The sequence below is a fragment of the Microtus oregoni genome, unplaced genomic scaffold (genome assembly GCF_018167655.1).
Source record: "Microtus oregoni isolate MIOR12 unplaced genomic scaffold, Mior012 000121F_001, whole genome shotgun sequence".
NCBI classification, from domain to species: Eukaryota; Metazoa; Chordata; class Mammalia; order Rodentia; family Cricetidae; genus Microtus; species Microtus oregoni.
The window spans coordinates 10,410-22,615 of NW_024544751.1; the positions used below are offsets into that span (position 1 = coordinate 10,410).

A 12,206-nucleotide genomic window follows, 5' to 3' on the forward strand; every position below is an offset into this window, starting at 1 on the left:
TTACAAACTGAATTCAGGTATACACTGAGAAGATTACACATTATAACCAAATGGGCTTCATCCTAGAAAGGCAACATTGTTACAACATACATAAACCAATAAATGGAATACAAACAAACTCAAGGACAGAAATTACATTAATTATTTAAACTGATGTTTAAAACACATTGGACAAGTTCGACAAGTTTTTGTGATAAAAGCTCTGGAGACTGTAGGAACAGATGGAAAACACCTCAAAATAATAAAGGTTATATACCAACATGTTATTATAGCCAACATTATATTAAATGGAGACATACTGAGCATTTCCTCTAAAATCAGGAATGAGATAAGGAAAGTTGCCCACTCTCCTCTACCTGTTTTCTACAGTGTCAAAGTCTTAGCTGTAGCAATTAGACAAGAGACATAAAAGGGGTAATAGGAAGGGGAAAAGCGACACTCTTTTCTGAGACCCACTATGTAGCCCTATGGAACTTGCTATGTAGACCAGGTGGCCTCACACTCATGGAGATCTGCCTGACTATGCCTACTGAGTGCTAGGATCAGAGCTGTGTGCCACCACACCCAGCCCATTTCCTGTTTTTAAGTTTTTGAAGAAAGAGTCTTTTGATGAAGCTCAGACTGTCCTAGAACTCATGGAAATCTTCCTGTCTCGGCTCTCAAGTGTTAGATTACAGGTATGGGCTACCAACCACACTTGGTGACTCACATCGTTTTTATGTTTGTTCATTTTGGCCAGAGAGTTCAGTTTGCCTTTGTTCAACAGTCAGCAATTTCTCTTTTCCTGGTGGTACTGGGGATGGAACCCAAGGCTTTACATATGTTAGGCACATACACCAACACTAAGCCCCATCCCTAGTCCCAATTATCTTATCATCCTGTTCTGGGGTGTTTTGACTCTTTTCAATGTATGCCATAGGCATTTAGGTATTCTTATCTGTGGCCCAGATCTAAGTCAAATACCATTTATTGCATGAATGACTTAAGCTTCAAATATGATTTAGAAGCAATAGTGTCTAATACTCTGACTTCTCTTGTTGATTTTTATCTTACACCATTAAGCAGGAAAAATGTTCAGGATTCTCAACAATAACCTTTTAAAAAAATATAATTACCTAGGGCAAGCAGAGAAACTGCATGAGTCAGAAATAGCTTTTAACCTGCAAGCTAATAATTTAGGACTAAAAGTGACTGGCTTCTTTGGAAATTAGAAGTAACCCATCCCATCTGTGGGCATAAGTCTCCATGTCTCTTCAGTGCATCATCACCTCAGTGACATTCCTGGAGGTCTGCCCTGGATCAAGGATAACGGATGTCCTACTAGAGTTCTCAGCGGGGGCAGCAGTTTTCCCTTACTCAGACAAACTACCAGAAATAAAGTGTGAGGAGGAAAGGTCTATTTTGGTTCACAGTTTTGGAGGTTCTAAGTCATGGCCTAAGCAATCTCTAGCAGGCCGTTAGCTTTCAAAGGTCAAAAATAAGTGCTACTAGCATCATCCTGGGCAAGAATCCTTTAACATATGGATATATGGGCTAGAGAGATGGCTCAGTGGTTAAGAGTGCTTGCTGCTCTTTCAAAGGACCCAAGTTTGGTTCCTTGCATGTAGCTTCAGTTCCCAGGGGACTTAACACTAATGGTCTCTGAAAGCATCTGTACTCATAATTGCACACTCTCACACAGGCACACACATAATATAACTAAAAATACAATGAACCTTAAAAAAAGAAAGATATGGGTCTTTGAAAGCCATTCAAGATCCAAACTCAGGAAGCTGTTCTGAGATGTAGCACTGGAGATTCTATAGTGTTTGTGTGAGGACAGATCTCATCATTTCTTTTTTTTTTTTGTTTTTTTTTTGTTTTTTCGAGACAGGGTTTCTCTGCGGCTTTGGAGCCCGTCCTGGAACTAGCTCTGTAGACCAGGCTGGTCTCGAACTCACAGAGATCCGCCTGCCTCTGCCTCCCGAGTGCTGGGATTAAAGGCGTGCGCCACCAACGCCCGGCAGATCTCATCATTTCTATGCTCCAAGAGGGAACTCTGTATTGGATAGGTAATTTAACTTGTCCTGCACCCTGAGCAGGGAAATGAGGCTAAGAAGTGAAGTAGCTCCACCTCAGTCATCTCAGTTCCCACCTGAATTCACAGCTCACATACTGGTTTTGATGTCATCTTCCCACTTTTTAAAATGGGTTTTATTATATTCTAAATTTTGGTAAATAGTCTGGTCTATCAACTCACACCTCTGTTCTTGCTCCTCAAAGGAGGATAGAACAATTGTCTCCTATCTTCTCCATGGCATCCATTGCAGATTGCAACACAACTAGTGACAGCCTGGGGGATGACAGTGGTCCACATGTCAGTCTTCATCCGAGTTACTGGGACCCATGTACTGGCAGATAGCATCATAGTGGAGCTCTACAACCTGGTTCTCTCTCCCAAGTTGCACCAAAGCTTGACTCTGCACGCTGTCCCGACTCAGAAGAAGTCCCACCTGAGGAGGAATGGGGAGAGTCAGCAAAGGCAGCCTAGATCCTCAGTGATCTCCAGAGTCATTTCCAGGTGTGGGGACTCACCTTTCCAGCATGTGGTCCCAGCACCACCATCACACGGTGACCCTCTCCCTTGGGAATCAGGGTTTCCAGCATGTTTTCTGTCACGCCTACAGATGAGGTAGAAAGAAATGAGATCGCTGGGCGGTGGTGGCGAACGCCTTTAATCCCAGCACTTGGGAGGCAGAGGCAGGTGGATCTCTGTGAGTTCGAGACCAGCCTGGTCTACTAGAGCTAGTTCCAGGACAGCCAGGGCTATTAAACAGACAAACCCTGTCTTGAAAAAAACAAAACAAAAAAAACAAAAAATAAAAAAAGAAATTTTTTGGAGGAATTCCTTAAATGTGCAAGACTGAGTATCGTTATGATTTTGTTTTTGTTTTTTGAGACAGGGTCTCTTTGTGTAGCTTTGGAGCCTGTTCTGGAACTGATTCTGTAGACCAGGCTGGCCTTGAATTTACAGAGATCTGCCTGCCTCTGCCTCCCGAGTTCTGGGATTAAAGGTATGGACTACTACCAGCCAGCTTCTTTATGATTTTTAAAAAATGATATATGTATGTATGTATGTGTATATCTGCCCATTAAATAATCTCCTCTCCTCTGTGTGTGTCTTTCTTTTTTCTACTTCTTCCCTCATTCTCTCTCTTTATTGAGATACACTCTCTTTATGTAGTTTGGACTGTCCTGAAAGTCACTGAGTAGGCCCCATGCCCTCTGAGTGCTGGGATTAAAAGCATGCACCACCATTCCTGGCTTTAATTTTGTTTTTTTAAAAAATCTTTTAGAGGGTTGGAGGGATGGCTCAATGGAACAAACACTGCCTGCTCTTTCAAAGAACCCAGGTTCGATCCTCAGCATCCACAGGGCTCTCCCAACTGTCTGTTATTTCAGTCCCAGGGGATCTGATACCCTCTTCTGGCCTCCAGTAGCACTCACTGGATCCGTGTGGTGTACAGATAATACATGCAAGCCGAACATTCATGCAAACAGAATAATAAAATGACTTTACATTTTTTGTGTGTGTGGGGGAGTATACTTGTTACATTGCCTGTGTGAAGGTCAGAAAACAAATTGTCCGAGTCAGTTCTCTCCTTTCATGTGGGTCCTTGTTTTTATTTTGCTCTTTTGCTTTTTGGTTTTGGAGGCAGGATCTCATGTGTGGTTTGAGATTTGATATGTAGCTAAGGATGACCTTGAACTCTAGATCCCCCTTGGTTTTAAGAACTGCTGATATTACAAATGTACAGGTGTGATCCCATAAGACACTACACACTGCATCTTCCAAGCATATATATATTGCTTAACTGTATTTCCATCCAACTGGTCCAGAAATCTTTAGCCAGGAAGAACCTTGAACTTCTGCTCTTCCTGCTTCTGCCTCTCAGTTGCCTAGACTACAGACTTGCCACTAAGGCCAGCAAGACCCTTTTTATCTTTTTTGTTTGTTTCTCTTTTTCTGAGACAGAGTTTCTCTGTGTAACAATTCTGGCTATCCTGGAACTTGTTTTATAGAACAGGCTGACTTTGAACTCACAGACGTCTACCTGCCTCTGCCTCTCCCGTGCTGGGACACACTTTGTCAAAGTCAAGAAACCAGATGCTGGAGAAAAGATTCAGTGGTTATGATGAATGAGTCCATTCAATTCACAGCACCATATGTAGCTCACAACCATCTGATGTCCCCTTCTTTCTTCAATAGGCACCGCACATGTGCACATACACACATACAAATAAAAAAATAAGTCTATTTGGGGCTGAGAGATGACTCAACAGTTAAGAGTACTTGTTCTCCAGAGGACCTGGGTTCTCTTCCCAGAAACCACATGGTGACTTACATCCATCCATAACCCCAGTGCCAGGGGATCTGACCCCCTCTGCTTACTTCTGAAGGCTTCTACCATGCATGTAGTTCACATGCATACATGCAGGCAAAACATTTATACATACACATTTTTAAAAATTTTTCTTGAGCTCTACATTTTTCTCTGCTCTCCTCCCTGCTTCTCCCTTCCCCTTATATCCTCTCCGAAGGGCCCCATGTTCCCAATTTACTCAGGAGATCTTATATTTTTCTACTTCCCATGTAGATTAGGTCCATGTGTGTCTCTCTTAGTGTCCTCATTGTTGTCTAGGTTCTCTTGGGTTGTGATCCTCTGTTGAGAGTTCTTTGTTTAGATCTGTACTCCAATTTTTTTATTGTATTAGTTGTTCTTTTGATAAACAATTTCTTGATTTCTTTGTATATTTTGGAGATCAGCCCTCTGTCTGATGTGGGGTTGGTAATCTTTTCCCATTCCATAAGCTGTTTTGTCTTGTTGACCATGTCCTTTGCTTTACAGAAGCTTTTCAGTTTCAGGAGGTCCCATTTATTAATTGTTTCTCTCAGTGTCTGTGCTGCTGGGGTTATATTTAGGAAGTGGTTCCCTGTGCCAATGCGATCAAGTGTACTTCCCACTTTCTCTTCTTTAAGGCTTAGTGTGCTTAAATTTATGTTGAGGTCTTTGATCCATTTGGACTTGAGTTTTGTGCATGGTGATAAATATGGGTCTATTTTCATTCTTCTACATGATGATATTCAGTTGTGCCAGCACCATTTGTTAAATAGACTTTCTTTTTTCAATTTGATATTTTTTGCTTCTTTGTCAAAAACCAGGTGTTTGGCCGGGCGGTGGTGGCGCACACCTTTAATCCCAGCACTTGGGAGGCAGAGGCAGGTGGATCTCTGTGAGTTCGAGCCTGGTCTACAAGAGCTGGTTCCAGGACAGGCTCCAAAACCACAGAGAAACCCTGTCTCGAAAAACCAAAAAAAAAAAACCAAAAAAACCCCCCCAAAAACCAGGAGTTTGAAGGAGTGTGGATTAATATCCAGGCTTCAATTTGGTTCCATTGGTCCTCCTGTCTGTTCTTATGCCAATACCAGGCTGTTTTCATTACTGTAGCTCTGTAGTAGAGTTTGAAGTCAGGGATTGCAATGCCTCCAGACGTTCTTTTATTGTACAGGATTGTTTGGGCTATCCTGGGTTGTTTTTTTTTTTTTTTTTTTTTTTTTTTGCTTTTCCACATGAAGTTGAGTACCATTCTTTCGAGGTCTGTGAAGAATTTTGTTGGGATTTTGCTGGGCATTGCATTGAATCTGTAAGATTGCCACTTTTACTATGTTAATTCTGTTGGACTCTAGCGTCCAAACACCGAGGAGGAGTCGCCCCCAGAGACCACCTCACACACCACAGCCAATGCAAAAGCATGAGGATTTTATTAATTCTGTCATGACAGGGTCCCCCAGCATTCGGGAAGCCGAGAGACCTCGAATAGCTTGCACAGGCTACTTTTAAAGGAGAAGGCCACAGAAGCAAGGGGGGTTGTGATTGGCTTATTCGAAAGGGCTATTACCAATAATTGGCTGGAGAGCTGTTGCCAGATCAGATGAGGTAAGAGGTCATTTTGACCCCGTTTCCCAGGGGACCGAACCAAAGCATACGTATATGGGTAATTGTTCAGGAACTGAGTACGTGTGAGTATAGCTGTCAGGTCCTTGGTTCCCGGGGAGGAGGGGAAGCACTATGGCACAGAGGCTGAGAGGACTCAGAATTGTCAAAAATGGCTTCAGGATTGTCTTAAAGTCTTACAATTCTACCAACTACCAACCCAAGAGCATGGGAGATCTTTCCACTTTCTGGCATCTTCTTCAATTTCTTTCTTTCTTTCTTTCTTTTTTTTTTTTTTTTTTTTTTGGTTTTTCGAGACAGGGTTTCTCTGAAGCTTTGGAGCCTGTCCTGGAACTAGCTCTGTAGACCAGGCTGGTCTCGAACTCACAGAGATCCACCTGCCTCTGCCTCCCGAGTGCTGGGATTAAAGACGTATGCCACCATCGCCTGGCCTTCAATTTCTTTCTTCAAAGATTTCTCTTTACCACTGTTCTATATCATCAGCCCTTTTTAAAAATGATTTATTTAGGGGTATTGAGATGGTTCAGCACGTGTGGGCACTTGCCACCAAGTCTGACAATGACCTCTACAAGCACACCAAGGTACACATACCCCCTCCCCAAATATACACAAAATAAATCAATGTAAAACTTTATTCTTTTTTGGGACAGGATCATGCTGTGTAGTCTTGGATGGTCTGATTATTAGATAGTGCAGGCTGGGCTTGAACTCCTAGCAGTCCTTCCTCTGCCCCCTGAGTGCTAGGATTACAGGTGCGAGCCACCATGTATTATTTCCTTCTGTCCATTCATCCTTTTTTCTCAGTGTGTGTGGGGGAGGGGTGTCAAGACAGGGTTTCTCTGTAGCTTTTGGAGCCTGTCCTGGAACTCACTTTGTAGATCAGGCTGGCCTTGAACTCACAGAGATTCACTCGACTCTGCCTCTGAATGCTGGGATTAAAAGCATGTGCTACCACTGCCCGGCCACTCATCCATCCATTTTTATGCCTTTAATTTCTCCAGAGTAGGCCTTGGCACAGGGTGCTAGAAATGACACTAGTTTTTCTTTTTATGCCCTCACCTGTACCTGCAGGGGTCTTGCACTAGCCTCCCTTTGTGCCCTTGATACACTCCTGTGCCCGTCCCTTCCTGCTTTTACAGCCATGTGTGACACAGATCCTCAGAGGGTGTTTGGAGGTGTTTTTATTTCTGTGAATGTTTTGTGTTTGCATGTAGACCTGTACCAAGCGCTGGCAGAGCTCGCGGAGTTAAGAAGAGGGGTGTTAGAACTCTGGCAGTTCAAGGCCACTTGTCTACAAGTGAGTTCGAGAACAGTCAGGGATACATACTGAGACTTTGTGTCAAACAAAAACAACAACAAAACTATTTTAAATCATTAAATAAAGTAATTAAACTGATACGAAGGAGCCCAAGCTGGTGGGGCCCTTGCCTATGGATTCGTGGCCTACTGTACAGAAAGAGAGAAGTCTGACAGTAGAAAGTGTTTGCTTAAATTGAAGTGTGATGTCTTCTCCCTCAAACCTGTTTAAAGGCAAATGATTAATAAATTAAATTGAGCTGGACATGATGACCCATGCCTTTAATTTTAGAACTCAGAGTCAGAAGAAGGTGAGTCTCTGGAGGTTCCAAGCCAGCCTGGTCTACATAAGTAATCAGTCAGACATACGAACATACAAATGAGACCTTAGCGCTCTCTCTCTCTCTCTCTCTCTCTCTCTCTCTCTATATATATATATATATATATATATATATATATATATGTATATGTATATGTATATACATATATATACACACACATATATATGTATACACACACACATATATATACATACATACATACACACACATATATAGTTTTTTCGGAGCCTGTCCTGGAACTTGTTCCATAGACCAGGCTGGCCTTGAACTCTGAGATCCACCTGTCACTGCCTGGAGCTGGGGTTAAAGGTGTGCACCACCACTGCCCGGCCTTCAAAAAATATTTTAAAAAGGTAAAGACAATCCAAGGGCCTCCTCTACCTCCTGGTTCCTATTTTAGCGAACATCTATTTACTTATCTATTACTTATACCATTAATAATATTGAGAAATTAAGGTTGTGTTTTTTTTTGTTTGTTTGTTTGTTTTACCCAGGAACTCGTGACAATCTTCTGCCTCAGCCTCCCAAGCGTTAAATCACCCCAGGTGAACAAAACTTCTGACAATCCTCTATCATTGAAACTTGAAAACAGCAGTTCTGAACCTGTGGGTTACACCCCATTTGACAAGCCTCTGTCTCCAGAACGATTTGCATTACGATTCCTAATGGTAGCAAAATGACGTAATGAAGAAGCAAGGAAACTGATTTTATGGTGGGGGGGGTCACCACAGCACGAGGAACTGGATCAAAGGGGCGCAGTTAGGAAGCTTGAGAGCCACTGCAGGGAAGACTACACTAGGATAACCTAAGGCCTCACCTCCTAGGCTTTTGTCCTGAAGTATACCCACTTGGCCCCACCTAGGAACCTAACAGACAATCACGGGCCCTCGGCTCCCAAATATCGGCTCTCTGCCTGCCCAGGCCCATGGGAGGCTAAGGCTCCCCCAGTAAATGGGCAGGGTTTCTTGGTTTCGTTTTTGCCGCGCAGGCGCAATGTGTTGCAACAAGCTACAGAAGCAACCCCTTGGCCTCCTCTACCACCGGCAGAGGGCGTGTATCCAGTAGCTCCTGGAGCTATAGGAGTTTGAGCTTGTGCAGGACAATTTAGCCTTGGACCCAAACGTGGGGAGAACACTCACGATTCCTCAGTCAGAAGATCTAAAGAATCCCCTCAAGATAGCACGAGCGGCTGAGCATGATGTCTCATGCTTATAATTCTAGCACAGCAGGCAGAGAGGCAATAGGATTGCCACAGGTTCCAGGCCATCCTGGTCCACATTCACGTAGCTAGTCAGGGATAAACGGTGAGACCCTGTCTTAGAAGAAAAAAAAATATCTCAGGGAGGCAAGAGGATTGTCACAACTTCCAGGCCATCCTGGTCCACATTCACGTAGCTAGCCAGGGATCACAGTGAGACCCTGTCTCAGAAGAAAAAAAATATCTCAGGGAAGCTGGGCATGGTGGCTCAAGCTGCAATTTCAGCATTTTGGAGGCAGAGACCAAGGACTGAGAGTTCAAGGCCAGGCTCAGTTATACAGGAAGGCTGAGATAAGCCTAGATTTCATGAGACCTTGTTTCAGAAGACTGTGTTGGGCTGTAGAAATGACTCAGTAGTTAAGAGCACTGGCCACTCTTCCAGAGGGCTCGAGTGTCGGTCCCAGTACCAAGGAATCTCCCAACTCTCTAACTCCAGTTCCAGGGGATCCAATGGCCTTTTCTGGCGCCAGGCATAAAGTTGTGCACAGACATACATACAAGCAAAGCAGCCATGCGCATTAAAAAATAAAATTAGTTCCAGGACATGATCCAAAGCTACAGAGAAACTCTGTCTAAAAAAGCCAGATTATGACAACAATAATAATATAAAATTAAAAAAAATTAAAATGGGTAATGGATATGCATTGGTGGGTAAAGTGCTTGATGCGCAGGTATTAGGACCTGAGTTCAGAACCCCAGCATGCATGTAAAATCTGGGCAGAGTGGTATATCTCTAATCTCAGCAGTGGGAGCTGGCAGGGGTGACAGAAGGATCCCAGGGGCTCAGTAGCCCACCATTTAGCCAAAGTGGCAAACTCTAGTCCAGTGAGAGATCCCGTCTCAACCACAATAGAGAGCCAGGTATGGGCTAGACTTTAGACTCTGGAAACAGGTAGACAGACCTCCGAGTTTTGAGGCCATTCAGGGCTGCCTAGTAGGACCCTGCCTCAAGCAAAGCAAAACTATGTACGGGGGCTGGAGAGATGGCTTAATGGTTAAGAGCATTGGCTGCTCTTCCAGAGGATCCAGGTTCTGTCCCCAGTCCCCACATGGCTGCTCACAACTGTATTTCCAGTCTCAGCACATCTGATGTCCTCTTCTGGTCTCTGAGGACTCTGCATGCATGTGATATTCAGACATAGATGCAGGCAGAACACCCATATACACAAAATAATAATACATTTCTTTTGGTTTTTCGAGACAGGGATTCTCTGTGGCTTTAACGCCTGTCCTGGAACTTGCTGTGCAGACCAGGGTGGCCTTGAACTCGCAGAGAATGGCCTGCCTTTGCCTCCTGTGTGCTGGGATTAGAAGTGTGTACCACCACACCCTGGCTGAGATGGCTCAGTCTTTAGAGCATTGGCTGTTCTTCCAACAGACATGGGTTGGATTTCCAGAACCCACAGATCCTGTTGAACCCCACCTTGGGGGAAAAATGAGAGGCCCAGTAGAATATGTCCATGTGAGCCCATCAATAAATTCTAATGAGCTGGGCGGTGGTGGCGCACGCCTTTAATTCCAGCACTCAGGAAGCAGAGACAGGAGGATCTCCGTGAATTCGAAGCCAGCCTGGTCTACAGAGGGAGTTCCAGGACAGGCTTCAAAGCTACTAGAAACTCTGTCTTGAAAAATCAAATGAAGAAAGAACTTCTAATAGGCTTTGTTTTAGACATATTCCCATATTCTGCCTTTCCCTCCTTACCTGCTTGTCCTAACTCTGGCCTTTATCCTCCTTGCATGCCTCGACAGCAGTTAAGAACTTCCTTTCCTCCCTACAGCTGGTAGTTGGTAACCTTTGGATAGTCCCTCTGGGCTGGTACTCCCCAAATGCCACACCTGACACTGAAAATTCATATGGAGCAAGCCAGACCGGCCATCACCCCAATCCCATAATGGCAATTAGGGACACCTCTTGAGAGGGGGGTAGACATTGGCCAGACAGTTTAAAGTAAAAAGGCCCCAAGGAAAAGCATATAGTTTCTTTTCTTTTTTGGCTAAAACCCAAAAATGTCTGGGCACCAAAGTGTTTTGGGAAACCTGATCTTGAATCTGGCTCCTAAACAATTCTAGAGTGACCCTTCCAGAGAGGAGAATAGTGAAATAAAGACTTTGCAAAGACAAATTTCTTTCTAGTCAAGAGAATAAAATTTTTGAACAGGGTGAAAACCTTATATTCCAGTTGGGCCTGTTCAATAGCTTTGTCAAGAAACTACCCTTTGGAAGGTATCCTGACTGTAAGTCAGTGGTTTCTTTACAGCCTAAGGGCCTTGACCTAACAGGGGTTGCCTATAAACATTGGAAAACAGATATTTACATTGCAGTTCACAACAGTAGCAAAATGACAGGAAGTAGCAACGAAAATAATTTTATGGTGTTTTGGGGGTCCCCACAACATGAGGTATTAAAGGGTCGCTGCAGGAGGAAAGTTGAGCAGCCCTGCTGAAAGCCATGTTTAGGCCATCACTCATAACAGTAATGTACTGCTGAAAGACTTTGGGGCACCTCAGCATTACTGCACCCCTTTCCTGGGAACCAACCACGCATACACTGGAGCTTTGAGTGCTTTCCATCCCCATTGTAGTCTTTCTTCAATAGACCTGGACCTGGAACTGGGGTGAGACGACCTGCAGGTGTTCCTCCTTGTAATCGCCATAACATTGATCAAGTAGAGTTAGCTGACCGTTGAATGAACTAGTCAAAATAGTTGACAAATGATTTTTGGACTTTCCCTTTGATTCTGTACTACCCCCTCCCTGATTTTGTGGTTTTTCCTTTAAAAGAGCTTGTAATAGACAAAGCAGGAGTCCTTCCTTCTCCTCTCGAGGCTGAGGGACCTCTGCCGTGGCAGAATAAAAATTCCTCGTGCTATTGCATCAACCGTGCTGAGAGTGTCTCTTGGGGCGACCTCCTGCTTGGTGGGGCTTTAGGGCCCAACACTGCTACTAGAGCCTCCAAATGATCTATGTATGCTTTCTAAGTTTGAAATAAAAAATCATAATAAAAGAAGAAATAATGAGAAAAGTTTGTTTTTTTAAATCAAAAGCAGTCAGTCCAGCAATGACTTGTATTCCCCTAATTTCCCCATTCCCCCTTGCTTTGATTAGCCAATCGTGTCAGATTGTGAAGTTAAGTTCCCACCAATGGGTATAATGCAATGCAGCCAACACCTCCACCTACAAAAAAAATAGCCATGTTTGCCCAGGTGTGCGTTCTAGCACTTCTTTTGCCACCCTCTCCTCCAAGAACTAACTTACCTAGCTACTTTATTTTTCCCTTTGAGTGTTCTTTTGTGCAAGGCGAGATTATTTATTGCCT

General features: G+C 43.8%; 1 long non-coding RNA gene across 1 annotated transcript; it reads right to left on the minus strand.

The window, feature by feature from the left end:
- Positions 1-1,888: 1,888 nt before the first annotated feature.
- Positions 1,889-10,648, minus strand: LOC121444352. Its single transcript, XR_005973780.1, has 3 exons — positions 10,594-10,648; positions 2,575-2,660; positions 1,889-2,492 (listed from the first exon to the last, which is right to left on the minus strand). It is a non-coding gene; the product is annotated as an uncharacterized LOC121444352 (long non-coding RNA).
- Between the last annotated feature and the right edge of the window lie 1,558 nt (positions 10,649-12,206).